The following is a 15022-nucleotide window of genomic DNA, read 5'->3' on the forward strand; positions in this document are numbered from 1 at the left end:
GCGAAGTCATTCGCGTCCTGTTAGCGTCCCCTGGGTGTGCTCGCAGGAGGCACGAATGACCCCAATTTCTCCCCCAAAATGTCAGATCCTTAGTTTGGAAGCTGCAGTATCCCCTCCCCAAACGTGTGTGTATCATTTGAAGGTCAATAAATTCTGAATCAGTCCTCCAACATTGTAAGCCGAGGAGGAGAGGCCCTGATTTTAACGGGTAGGCAGGCTCAGACCCAATCTGCATATTTAAAGTCGGACCCCGCTTCCTTCCTGTGGGTGTCCCCCTCGCAACAACAACAACAACAACCTATATTTATATAGCCCCTTTAATGTAGTGAAACATCCCACGGCGCATCACAGGAGTTGAATATCGGGACACGGCGCGAAGGAAGCAGGAATGGAGGGGTAAGAGGATCGTGTTATTTTAACTGCCCGCCCCCAAACCCCCGCAACCCCCCAGGCCTAATTTCTGCCAGGTGGAGGGAGTTAAATTCGAGGCCAGAGACACTGGTGAATGGATCGGTGAAGGGGCAGTGTACGTCTGGGGCAAGTTTCAGCAGGATGATTTACTCCAGGCCAGGACAGCTTCTGCTCCCCACCTTCCCACAGCCGGGGCTCCCAGCACAGAGCACTGCTCACCCAGAGCGTATCGCAGCAATCCAGCACAAACACAGCGCACTTATTTTTCTCCATTAAAATTAATAGATGGAAAATGAAGGGGACTGTGCAGCTAAATTGCCCCTTCCACCTGCATAATAATGACCTCCTCGTTCAAAAGGCAAATCTTAACTGAAACACTGCAGGCAGATTCAGATAAACAAATTGATGTCATCTTCAGGATAGAGATGATCAGTTCAGCGACTCTCTGGAGAATTATAGAATCATATGGCACAGAAGGAGGCCATTCCGCCTATCGTTTCTATGCTTGTCTTTGAAAGAGCTCTCCAGTTAGTCCCAGTCCCCTGCTCTTTCCCCTTGCAAATATTTATCCAGTTCCCTTTTGAAAGTTACTATCGAATCTGCTTCCGCCGCCCTTTCAGGCAGCGCGTTCCAAATCACAACAACTCGCTGAGTCAATTTTTTTTCTTCATATCGCCTCTGATTTTTTTACGAATTACCTTAAATCTGTGTCCTCTGGTTACCGACCCTTCTGCCACTGGAAACAGTTTTTCCTTATTTACTCGATCAAAACCGTTCCTGATTTTGAACGCCTCGATCAAATCTTCATTTAAATTTTCTCACTAAATCATCATCATTATCATACACAATCCCTCGGAATCAAGGAAGACTTGCTTCCACTCCTGAAGTGAGTTTTTTGGTGGCTGAACAGTCCAATACGAGAGCCACAGACTCTGTCGCAAGTGGGACAGATAGTCGTTGCGGGAAAGGGTGGGTGGGACAGGTTTGCTGCATGCTCCTTCCGCTGCCTGCGCTTGGTTTGTGCATGCTCTCGGTGATGAGACTCGAGGTGCTCAGTGCCCTCCCGGATGCGCTTCCTCCACTTAGGGCGGTCTTTGGCCAGGGACTCCCAGGTGTCAGTGGGGCTGTTGCATTTTATCAAGGAGGCTTTGAGGGTGTCCTTGTAACATTTCCTATGCCCACCTTTGGCTCGTTTGCCGCAAAGGAATTCCGAGTCGAACGCTTGCTTTGGGAGTCTCGTGTCTGGCATGCGGACAATGTGGCCCTGCCCAGTGGAGCTGATCAAGTGTGGTCAGTGCTTCAGTGCTGGGGATGTTGGCTTGGTCGAGGAAGCTAATGTTGGTGCGTCTGTCCTCCCAGGGGATTTGTAGGATCTTGTGGAGACATCGTTGGTGGTATGGGAACTGCCAATGTCACAGTAAAGGAGGAGGCAGTAATGATATTGGATACAATAACAATAGATAAAGAAGAAGTACTTAAAAGGTTGGCTGTACTCAAAGTAGGAATGTCACCCGGTCTGACGAGAGGCACTCAGGGTTACTGTGGGGAGTAAGAGTGGTAATTGCGGAGGCTCTGGTCACAATCTTCCCATCCTCCTTAGATAACAGATGACTGGAGGATGGCAAATGTTACACCCCTTTGTAAAAAGTGGGGCGATGGATAAACTCAGTAACTGCAGACGGTGAAACTAGCAGACACATGGCCGATGAAATTTAATGCAAAGAAGTGTGAAGTAATGTATTTTGATAGGAGCAATGCAGAGAGGCAATATAAACTAAATGGCACAATTTTAAATGGTCTGCTAGAACAGAGAGACCTGGAGGTTTACATTCACAAATCTGTGAACGTGGCATGATAAGTTGATGAGGCTGTTAAAAAATCAAATGGGATCCTTGGCTTTCTAAATAGAGGCATGGAGTAAAAGGCAAAGACGTCATGGTAAACATTTATAAATCACTGGTTCAGCCTCAGCTGGAGTATTAGACCAATTCTGGGCACCGTACTTTAGGAAGGATGTCAAGGCCCTGGAGAGGGTGCGGAGGAGATTTACTAGAATGAGGGATGAGGGGCTTCAGTGATGTGGAGAGACTGGAGAAGCTGAGATTGTTCTCCTGAGAGCAGAGAAGGTTAAGGGAAAATTTAATAGAAATGTTCAAAATGATTTGGGGTTTTGAAAGAGTAAATAAGCAGAAACTGTTTCCTCTGGCAAGTGGGGTTTGTAACCAGAGGACAGAGGTTTAAGGTGATTGGCAAAAGAATCACAGAGGATGAGGAGAATATGTTTACGCAACGAGTTGTTAGGATCTGGAATGCACTGCCTGAAAGGGCGGTGGAAGCAGATTCAATGCGGGAAAATTGCGGTCGTAGGCTTCCTTCGTACGAACGCCTCCGACCTGAAAGAAATCTACAAAAGTACCTGGTGGTCCCGGAGGAATGTAGGATCCCGGTCAGAGGCCTCCATTCGCCGCACAGCACACGGGGAGATGCCTTTCAGGTGCGTACGTACATGCTGGAGTCACGTGGGCCGGGACCACCAATCGCCATGCAGTATTCTCATTGATAAAAATGGGAACTCCGTTTGTACGGGCTCCCATTACTATCAATGAGAAAAATCCTTAAAACACCGAAACACAGCATAATAAATAAAACACCTCACATATTTACAATTAATTGAAATTAAATGTAATTAAATGCTGCAGAAAAAAAATATATATTTTTTGGAATATTTTTTTATGTATTTTAATAGGGTTAAAAATAAACTTATCTGAATGTACAGGTTTTTTAATATAAAAACGAGTGTTTAAGTTACATTTTTATATGTTTTAAAAGTGTTACGCTGGTGAAAGTAAGCTATGCGCCTGCTTTTACCAGGCGTAAGAGTTTGAAGGACTTTAGCTGGGCATGAGTTGGGCAACTAGCGCAGTCTCTGCTGCACGAATGTCCTTCTCCCGGGGATGTGGAAAATCTGTCTTTAGAAATCTTGACAGATCGGAAAAAACGTTTTTTGACAAATGCGCATCATGTCCCGAGAACCGGCTTTTGCGAGGCCTCGCTGGGTCCGTGTGCACTTCGTACGTACCCGGCAAGGCCGGAATTCCCAACCCAATAATAACCTTCAAAAAAGAATTGGATAAATACTCAGAGCGAAAAATTGCAGGGCTATGGGGAAAGAGCAGCGGGGTGGGACTGATTGGATAGCATTTGAAAGAGCCGACACAGGCACGATGGGCCAAATGCCCTTCTTTTGTGCTGTCTCATTCTCTGATTCTATCCTCCAACAGTAAACACTCCACAGTACATTCTTTAGCCAATACTGCTGGGCTGCAAGCTCTAGTTTTGCTTCCCGCTGAGGGTACCAGGAGACTTGTAGCGATAATGGCTCAGCAAATGATTGCAAAGTAATTAAGACATTTTACTCTTTCTTTTCTATTGCGCTAATGGGTGTTGAATAACTTCCAGTGTACAAGTGGAGGCAGGCTGCGAGAGAAGGTCAGTGTGTCACGTGCTGCAGTCATCATTTGCATTTAATGAGAAGAAAATGGCATTGTGTACTCAGGAATCTCAAAAGATTGAGAGGTCCCAAAATATTCTCGGGTCGGGACCTTTACATTATGGTTTCACGCTTCACCGTATCTGTAAACAGACACATTCTGCAGGACCAAGCTGCTCATTTCAGAAAGAAATTATTACCGTTTGATTGTCTCCATTCACCCTTTATTGCCATGGGAGGTGATGCAGTTTGTTTATCAGGGAAAGGACATGCAGGTGTATGTGCGCTTGTTTGCACATGCAAAGTCTGTTTTGTCTCGCTCGCTTGGCCTTTGAAACAAATGAATCTGGTTTAACTACAAGCTTTTAATTTATTGGGTTACCATGGATATTAGCAATGCTAATCATATAAATAGTACTAGTATCGGCACTGCAATTATTGAACTGCCACTGCACACAGGAGCAAAATGAAATGCCACCAAAACGCTGACTGTCATCAGGAATTTCTGACAACCGCCCTTCCTCTAAACCCCCCGATCCCATGACACACATACACCAACACATTCTGCAGGACATGGCCTTTCCTGGTGAGGCACAGAATGGAAGGATCACAGAAATCATATTCCTGAGGAATTTGCGAATAACGGGGGAAAAAAAATCAAGACCTTAAATACAGGACAGGGGAGTGGAGTGAATGTGGGAAATGTAACAAAATTTAAACTGAGGGAGAGAACGGGGGCACTGGGGGAGAGGTGGGGCGGCTGGAAGAAGAAAAGCAAAATTCGTCTTCGTTAAATCAACGATCGGAGCATGCTAAATAAACACAGCAAATCTGGTCAGACTGCTATGATGTGGAGCAGTTATAGAGCATGGCCAAGATTGAGAGCTAAATATACCGGGATAGAAAGGTGGGTTGAAAATAGAAAATGGAATCTATCAAGATAGTAGACAGAAGAGATGCAAATGTTTCATGGCGAGGTGGATGGAGCTTAGCAAAGGAGAGGCTTTACACTGCTGTAGGAGTTTTATGTGGGCCCCTGACTGATGATGTAACAGAGGAATGCACTTAGGTGCAGGCTCAGGAGGCCTTCAGAGGAAACCTGTGGTAATAATGGGAGATTTTAACGTATATATAAATTGGGAGAGTAATGGCAAGTAGAACAGGAAACCGATTTATTCAATGCATTCAGGATAGTTCCTTAAAGCAGCAAGGTGTTCCCCACAACCATGGAATGGGCTTGTGTCAGTGTGGTTATGTGTAACAAACTGCAAACAGTTAGCAATCAGGAGCAAAAGGACAATCTGGGGAAGAGTGACCATAATATGATTGAATTGATTATCATACTGGATGGGGAGACAGTCTAGGCATTAACCATGGGTTTGGAATTCATCAAAACTAACAATAGGGATGATGAGAAGATTGACTACAGTACGGCAAGAGAGACTGTTAGCTGGCAAACCTGTGGGATCGATTCTGGAATTGATGGATGACAAGTACAAGTGTATACCACGGCTAACACAACTGTAATATATGCACCAGTAAGTGTGCTCACTGGTTTGTAAAGCTGTTGAGTTGTGAGTGGCTTAGCCAGTCACGTGATGTTTACAAGATGCAATAAAACCCCAGCCAGTTGGATTTGGGGGATCCATGATGTGGTATGCAGTTGTGAGCCTGGTGGATGAACTGGTAATGTGTAATGTGATTGTTAAATCTTTGCTAATAAACCAACTAGTTCTTAATAGCAATGTGTTGCTATGGATTCTTAAGCAAAGATCCCATGAAGCAAATGCATTACAACAACCATGAGGTATGTGCAGTTAGGACCAGTGGTAACTACAAGGCGCACAATGTAAGGGTGAAGAATAGGGGCGAGAACGAGGATTGAAGATTATCAAAAGTAACAAAAGGAGAGCAAGAAAACAATGCCAAAAAGGCTTTGCAGCTGGTATCAAAGATAATAGGAAAACTTTACATCAATACATTAAAAAGAGAGCAGATGGGACAATTAAAAACAGATTTTGCTGTGACAGTTGTGCAGGATAAGTATCTGGTAGCACTGCTAAATTAATATTTTGCCTCGGTCGTCACAGTAGAACAGGAAGATATGGTACCCCCGGCAGAGGGAAGACTAGAGATTACTGCTGGGGAGACTCTTACAGCCATTACTATCAATCAAAAAATTCTTATTGGACAAAGTACTAAATTGTAATAGGGACTGAATTCAGGCCCAGATGGTTTCCACCAAGGGAATTAAATAAAAATTTGAGGAAATTGAAATTCATTAATTCTAATCTTCCAAAGCTTGCCAGATTCAGAGAATTGGAAGGAAGCAGATGTTGTAGAAGAAACGTACAGGGCAGTGAGTTTAATAACAGGACTGGGGGAGTTACTAGTATCCATTAACAGTTAGTTAGCATTCAGAAAAATAGCGATTCATTCGGGAGAGTCAGCATAGTTAAAGCAATACTCCTGGAGAAGGTGCAGTGTTGCATGTTTCCCTGCAGTACTCCCGGATTCTGCCCAATAAGGGGCACAATGGACATGATCTTCACCGCGTGGCAGATACAAGAGAAATGCAGGGAACAGCACCAACCCTTGTACATGGCCTTCTTCGACCTCACAAAAGCCTTCGACACTGTCAACCATGAGGGATTATGGAGCGTCTTCCTCAAATTCGGCTGCCCTCAAAAGTTTGTCACCATTCTCCGCCTACTCCACGATGACATGCAAGCTGTTATCCTGACCAACGGATCCACCACAGACCCATTCCACGTTCAGACTGGGATCAAGCAAGGCTGTTTCATCGCACCAACGCTTTTCTCGATCATCCTTGCTGCAATGCTCCATCTCACCCTCAGCCAGCTCCCCGGACAAGGACAAACAGGACAAATGGGAATCTGTTCAACCTCCGCCACCTCCAAGCCAGATCCAAGATCACCCATCCTCCATCCTCGAACTACAGTACACAGATGACACCTGCGTCTATGCACACTCGGAGGCTGAACTCCAAGCCATCGTCAACACCTTCACCGAGACATATGAGAGCATGGGCCTTACACTAAACATCCGTAAGACAAAGGTCCTCTACCAACCAGCTCCGCCACACAGCACTGTCCCCCAGTTATCAAAATCCACGATGAGGCCTTGGACAATGTGGACCATTTTCCATACTTTGGGAGCCTACTGTCAACAAGGGCAGACATCGACGACGAGGTCCAACACCGCCTTCAGTGTGCCAGTGCAGCCTTTAGTCGCCTGAGGAAGAGAGTGTTTGAAGACCAGGACCTCAACCCCGGCACCAAGCTCATGATCTACAGAGCACTGGTGATAGCCGCCCTCCTATATGGCTCAGAGACATGGACTATGTACAGCAGGCACCTCAAAATGCTGGAAAGGTACTACCAACGCTGCCTCCGCAAGATTCTGCAAATCCATTGTCAGGATAGGTGCACCAATGTTAGTGTCCTCGCTCAGGCCAACATCCCCAGCATGGAAGCACTGACCATGCTTGATCAGCTCCGCTGGACGGGCCACATCGTCCGCATGCCTGAAATGAGACTCCCAAAACAAGCGCTCTACTCGAAGCGCCGAGACGGCAAGCGAGCCACAAGTGGGCAGAGGAAATGTTTCAAGGACACCCTCAAAGCTCCTTGAAAAAATGTAACATCCCCACCGACACCTGGGAATCCCTGGCCCAAGACCGCCCAAAGTGGAAGAAAAGAATCTGGGAAGGCGCTGAGCACCTCGAGTCTCATCGCCAAGAGCATGCAGAAAGCAAACGCAGGCAGCGGAAGGAGCGCGCAGCAACCCAGGCCCCCCACCCACCCGTCCCTCCAACCACTGTCCGTCCCACCTGTGAGAGAGACTGTAGGTCCCGCATTGGACTCTTCAGTCACCTGAGAACTCATTTTAGTGTGGAAGCAAGTCTTCCTCGACTCCGAGAGACTGCCTATGATGGTGAGTACTCCTGGAGAAGGTGCAGCATTGTATGTTTCCCTGCAGAAGGTGTAGCATTGCATGTTTCTCTGCAGTATTCCTGGAGAAGGTGCAGTGTTGCATGTTTCCCTGGAGAAGGTGCAGCATTGCATGTTTCTCTGCAGTATTCCTGGAGAAGGTGCAGCATTGCATGTTTCCCGGCAGTATTCCTGGAGAAGGTGCAGCGTTGCATGTTTCCCTGGAGAAGGTGCAGTGTTGCATTTTTCCCTGCTGTATTCCTGGAGAAGGTGCAGTGTTGCATACTGCTCTGCAGTATTCCTGGAGAAGGTGCAGTGTTGCATGTTTCCCTGCAGTATTCCTGGAGAAGGTGCAGTGTTGCATATTCCCTGCAGTATTCCTGGAGAAGGTGCAGTGTTGCATGACGATTTGTGAGGTTAAGTAAATAAAAGGCCACAATGACATCACTGCACCACTAATCAGAGCTTCTGCCAACAATACTGTAATTTATTAGAAAAAGTTTAAAAATGCTCCGATACACAAACACGACAAACATCAATCACATTGGATGTAGCACCTGCTTTATTGAAGCCCTTCCCTTAACAGCTTTTCTCTGAGAATGAGTGCCTGATGAAATGAGCCCCATTGAAATGTTAATGGAGTGATAGATTGTGACCATCATGTTGAAACTTCTGTATAATCATAATATACTTTCAGCTCTTCAGTGAAGGTTATATGGATTAGATGTAAATGATCAAATGTTCAACAGAACTTAATGGTCCTTGTACAACTGGGAGTACCGAATGCAACCTTTCAGAACTGAATAATGTAGTCTTGTAAGGTGGATTACCATGGATCAAAGATAAATTTCCCAAAGCTTATCCTCCTATGACAGTTACCCATATGATTCACTTCCCTGAAGTAATTCAATGAATTGGTGAGAGCTGACAACAGAACAATATTGGCATGGTTTATAGTTCGTGCTTTCCGATGTCCTTAGAGTGTGTTACGAAGTTTCACGGATAACCGAGGGGTGATGCTACTGCCCAGTGTAGCATTAACTGATATCGCCCAGTGTAGTATTAACACATACTGCCAGTGTAGTATTAACACATACTGCCCAGTGTAGCATTAATCGATATCGCCCAGTGTAATATTAACCCACACTGCCCAGTGTTGTATTAACCGATACTGCCTAGTGTGACTAAGAAACACAGAATGATAGAAATTAGGTGCAGGAGCAGGCCATTCGGCGCTACGAGCCTGCACCGCAATTCAAGAAGATCATGGCTGATCATTCACCTCAGTAGCCCTTTCCTGCTTTCTCTCCATACCCCTGATCCCTTTGGCCATAAGGGCCATATGTAACTCCCTTTTGAATATACCTAACAAATTGGCCTCAACAACTTTCCGCGGGAGAGAATTCCACAGGTTAACCACTCTCTGAGTGAAGAAGTTTCTCCTCATCTCGGTCCTAAATGGCTTACTCCTTATTCTTAGACTGTGACCCCTGGTTCTGGAACTCCCCAGCAATGGGAACATTCCTCCTGCCTCTAAGCTGTCCAATCCCGTCAGAATTTTATATGTTTCTATGAGATCCCCTCTCATTCTTCTAAACACCAGTGGATACAAGCCCAGTTGATCCAGTCCCTCCTCATATGTCAGTCTTGCCATCCCGGGAATCAGTCTGGTGAACCTTCGCTGTACTCCGTCAATAGCAAGAACGTCCTTCCTCAGATTAGGAGACCAAAATTGAACACAATATTCCAGGTGTGGCCTCACCAAGGCTCTGTACAACTGCAGTAAGACCTCCCTGCTCCTATACTCAAATCCTCTAGCTATGAAGGACAACATGCCATTTGCCTTCTTCACCGCCTGCTGTACCTGCATGCCAACCTTCAATGACTGATGTACCATGACATCCAGGTCTCATTGCACCTCCCCTTTTCCTAATCTGTCACCATTCAGATAATATTCTGTCTTCCCGTTTTTGCCCCCAAAGTGGATAACCTCACATTTATCCACATGAAACTGCATCTGCCATGCATTTGCCCACTCACCTAACCTGTCCAAGTCACCCTGCAGCCTCTTAGCGTCCTCCTCACAGCTCACACCGCCACCCAGCTTGGTGTCATCTGAAAACTTCGAGAAATTAAATTCAATTCTTTCTTCAAATCATTGATGTATATTGTAAATAGCTGGAGTCCCAGCACTGAACCTTGCGGTACTCCACTAGTCACTGCCTGCCATTCTGAAAAGGACCCGTTTATTCCGACTCTCTGCTTCCTGTCTGCGAAACAGTTCTCTATCCACGTCAATACATTACCCCCATTGACATGTGCTTAAATTTTGCACACTAATCTCTTGTGTGGGACCTTGTCAAAAGCCTTTTGAAAGTCCAAATACACCATATCCACTGGTTCTCCCTTGTCTATTCTACTAGTTACATCCTCAAAAAATTCTAGAAAATTTGTCAATCATGATTTCGCTTTCATAAATCCATGCTGACTTGGACCGATCCTGTCACTGCTTTCCAAATGCGCTGCTATTTCATCTTTAATAATTGATTCCAATATTTTCCCCACCACCGATGTCAGGCTAACCGGTCTAAAATTCCCTGTTTTCTTTCTCCCTCCTTTTTTAAAAAGTGGTGTTACATTAGCTACCCTCCAGTCCATAGGAACTGATCCAGATTCAATAGAATGTTGGAAAATGATCACCAATGCATCCACTATTTCTCAGGCCACTTCCTTAAGTACTCTGGGATGCAGCCTATCAGGCACTGGGGATTTATTGGCCTTCAATCACATCAATTTCTCTAACACAATTTCCTGACTAATAAGGATTTCCTTCAGTTCCTCCTTTTCGCTAAACCCTCGGTCCCCTAGTATTTCAGGAAGGTTATTTGTGTCTTCCTTAGTGAAGACAGATCCAAAGTAGTTGTTCAGTTGTTCTGCCATTTCTTTGTTCCCCATTATAAATTCACCTGATTCTTACTGCAAGGGACCTACGTTGGTCTTCACTAATCTTTTTCTCTTCACATCTCGAGAGATGCTTTTGCAGTCAGTTTTTATGTTCCCTGCAAGCTTCCTCTCATACTTTATTTTCCCCTCGTAATTAGACCCTTTGTCCTCCTCTGCTCAATTCTAAATTTCTCCCAGTTCTCAGGTATGCTGCTTTTTATGGCCAATTTATAAGCCTCTTCCTTGGATTTAACACTATCCCTAATTTTCCTTGTTAGCCACGTTTGAGCTACCTTCCCCGTTTTATTTTTACTCCAGACAGGGATGTACAATTGTTGAAGTTCATCCATGGAATCTATAAATATCTGCCATTGCCTATCCACTGTCAACCCTTTAAGTATCATTTGCCAGTCTATCCTAGCCAATTCACATCTCATACCATCAAAGTTACCTTTCCTTAAGTTCAGGACCCAAGTCTCTGAATTAACACTGTCACTCTCCATCTGAATAAAGAATTCTACAATGTTATGGTCACTGTTCTCCAGGGGGCCTCGCACAACAAGATTGCTAATTAGTCCTCTCTCATTACACATCACCCAGTCTAGGATGACCAGTTCTCTGGTTGGTTCCTCGACATATTGGTCTCGAAAACCATCCCTAATACACTCCAGGAAATCCTCCTCCACCGCATTGCTACCAGCTTGGTGAGCCCAATCGAAATGTCGATTAAAATCGCCTATGATAACTGCTGTAACTTTATTGCACGCATCCCTAATTTCTTGTTTGATGCCATCCCCAACCTCACGACTACTGTTTGGTGCTCTGCACATAACTCCCACTAGCATTTTCTGGCCTTTGGTATTCCGCAGCTCTACCATACAGATTCCACATCAACCTAGCTAATGTCCTTTCTTACTATTGCATAAATTTACTCTTTAACCAGCAACGCTACCACACCTCCTTTTCCCTTCTGTCTATACTTCCTGAATGGTGAATACACATGGATGTAGAGTTCCCAGCCTTGGTCACCCTGGAGCCATGTTTCCATCATCCCAATTATATCATACTCGTTAATTGCTGCCTGCGCAGTTAATTCATCCACCTTATTACTAATATTCCTCGCATTGAGGCACAGAGCGTTCAGGCTTGCCTTTTTAACAATCTTTGTCCCTTTAGAATATTAACCCACACTGCCCAGTGTAATATTAGCCCACACTGCCCAGTGTAGTATTAACCCATACTGCCCAGTGTAGTATTAACCTACACTGCCCAGTGTAGCATTAACTTATACTGCCCAGTGTAGTATTAACCCACACTGCCCAGTGTAGTATTAACCCACACTGCCCAGTGTAGTATTAACCCACACTGCCCGGTGTAGTATTAACCCACACTGCCCAGTGTAGTATTAAGCTACACTGCCCAGTGTAGTATTAACCCACATTGCCGAGTGTAGTATTAACCCACACTGCCCAGTGTAGTATTAAGCTACACTGCCCAGTGTAGTATTAACCCACATTGCCGAGTGTAGTATTAACCCACACTGCTCGGTGTAGTATTAACCCACACTGTCCAGTGTAGTATTAACCCACACTATCCAGTGTAGTGTTAACTCACACTGCCCAGTGTAGTGTTAACTCACACTGCCCAGTGTAGTGTTAACTCATACTGCCCAGTGTAGTATTAACCCACACTACCCAGTGTAGTTTTAATCCACACTGCCCAGTATAGTATTAACCCACACTGCCCAGTGTAGTATTAACCCACACTGCCCACTGTAGTATTAATCAACACTGCCCAGTCTAGTATTAACCCACACAGCCGAGTGTAGTATTAAGAAACATTGCCCAGTGTAATATTAACCCACATTGCCCAGTGTAGTATTAATCCATACCGCACAGTGTAGTATTAACCCACACTGCCCAGTGTAGTATTAATCAATACTGCCCAGTCAAGTATTAACCCACACAGCCCAGTGTAGTATTAACCCACACTGCCCAGTGTAGTATTAACCCATACTGCCCAGTGTAATATCAACCCATACTGTCCACTGTAGTATTAACCCACATTGCCCAGAGTAGTATTATCCCACACTGCCCAGTGTAGTATTAATCCACACTGCCCAGTGTAGTATTAGCCAATACTGCCCAGTGTAGTATTAACCCACCCTGCCCAGTCAATATTAACCCACACTGCCCAGTGTAGTATTAACACACACTGCCCATCATAGTATTAACCCACATTGCCCAGTGTAGTATTAACCCATACTGCCCAGTGTAGCATTAACCCACACTGCCCAGTGCAGTATGAAGCCATACTGCCCAGTGTAGCATTAACCCACACTGCGCAGTGTAGTATTAACCCATACTGCCCAGTGTAGTATTAACCCACACTGCCCAGTGTAGTATTAACCCACACTGCCCAATGTAATATTAACCCACACTGCCCATTGTAGTATTAACCCACACTGCCCAGTGTAGTATTAACCCACACTGCCCAGTGTAGAATTAACCCATACTACCAGTGTAGTATTAACCCATACAGACCGGTGTAGTATTAATCCAGACAGACCAGTGTATTATTAACCCACATGGCCCAGTGTAGTATTAACCCACACTGCCCAGTGTAGTATTAACCCATACTGCCCAGTGTAGTATTAACCCACACTGCCCAGTGTAGTATTAACTCACACTGCCCAGTGTAGTATCAACCCATGCTTTTCAGTGTAGTATTGACTCACACTGCCCAGTGAAGTATTAACCCACGCACCTCAGTGTATTATTAACCCATACCACCCAGTGTAGAATTAACCCATACTGCCCAGTGTAGAACTAAGCCATACTGCCCAGTGCAGTACTAACCAATACCGCCCAGTGTAGAATTAACCCATATTGCCCAGTGTAGTATTAACCCATCCCGCCCGGTGTAGTACTAATCCACACAGACCAGTGTATTATTAACCCACATTGCCCAGTGTAGTATTATTCCACACTGCCCAGTGTAGGATCAATTCACACTGCCCATTGTAGTATTAACCCACACTGCCCGAGTAGTATTAACCCACACTGCCCATTGTAGTAATAACCCACACTGCCCAGTGTAGAATTAACCCATACTGCCCAGTGTAGTAGTAACCCAGACTGCCCGGTGTAGTATTAATCCACACAGACCAGTGTATTATTAACCCACATTGACCAGTTTAGTATTAACCCACACTGCCCAGTGTAGTATTAACCCATACTGCCCAGTGTAGTAGTAACACACACTGCCAGTGTAGTATTAACCTGCACTGCCCAGTGTAGTATCAACCCATGCTCCTCAGCGTAGTATTGACTCACACTGCCGAGTGAAGTATTAACCCACACTGCCCAGTGTATTATTAACCCACACTGCCCAGTTTATTATTAACCCACACTGCCCAGTGTAGAATAAACCCACACTGCCCTGTGTAGTATTAACCCATACTGCCCTGTGTATTATTAACCCACACTGCGCAGAGTAGTATTAACCCACACTGCCCTGTGTAGTATTAACCTATAATGCCCAGTGTAGTATTAACCCACACTGCCCAGTGTCTTATTATCCCACACTGCCCAGTGTAGGATTAATTCACATTGCCCAGTGTATTATTCACCCACACTGCCTGGTGTAGTATAAACCCACACTGCCCAGTGATGTATTAACCCACATTGCCCAGTGTAGTATCAACCCACGCTCCTCAGTGTAGTATTGACTCACACTGCCCAGTGAAGTATTAACCCACACTGCCGAGTGTAGTATTAACCCACACTGCCCAATGTAATATTAACCCACACTGCCAAGTGTAGTATTAACCCACACTGCCCAGTGTAGAACTAACCCATACTGCCCAGTCTAGTATTAACCCATATCGCCCAGTGTAGAATTAACCCATACTGCCCAGTGTAGTATTAACCCATACCGCCCGGTGTAGTATTAATCCACACAGACCAGCGTATTATCAACCCACTTTGCCCAGTGTAGTATTATCCCACACTGCCCAGTGTAGAGTAATTCACACTGCCCAGTGTAGTATTAACCCACACTGACCAGTGTAGTATCAACCCACGCTCCTCAGTGTCATATTGACCAACACTGCCCATTGTAGTATTAACCCACACTGCCCAGTGTAGTATTAACCCACACTGCCCAGTGTAGAATTAACCCATACTACCAGTGTAGTATTAACCCATACAGACCGGTGTAGTAT

Source organism: Pristiophorus japonicus, chromosome 18 (genome assembly GCF_044704955.1).
Source record: "Pristiophorus japonicus isolate sPriJap1 chromosome 18, sPriJap1.hap1, whole genome shotgun sequence".
Classification (NCBI taxonomy): domain Eukaryota; kingdom Metazoa; phylum Chordata; class Chondrichthyes; family Pristiophoridae; genus Pristiophorus; species Pristiophorus japonicus.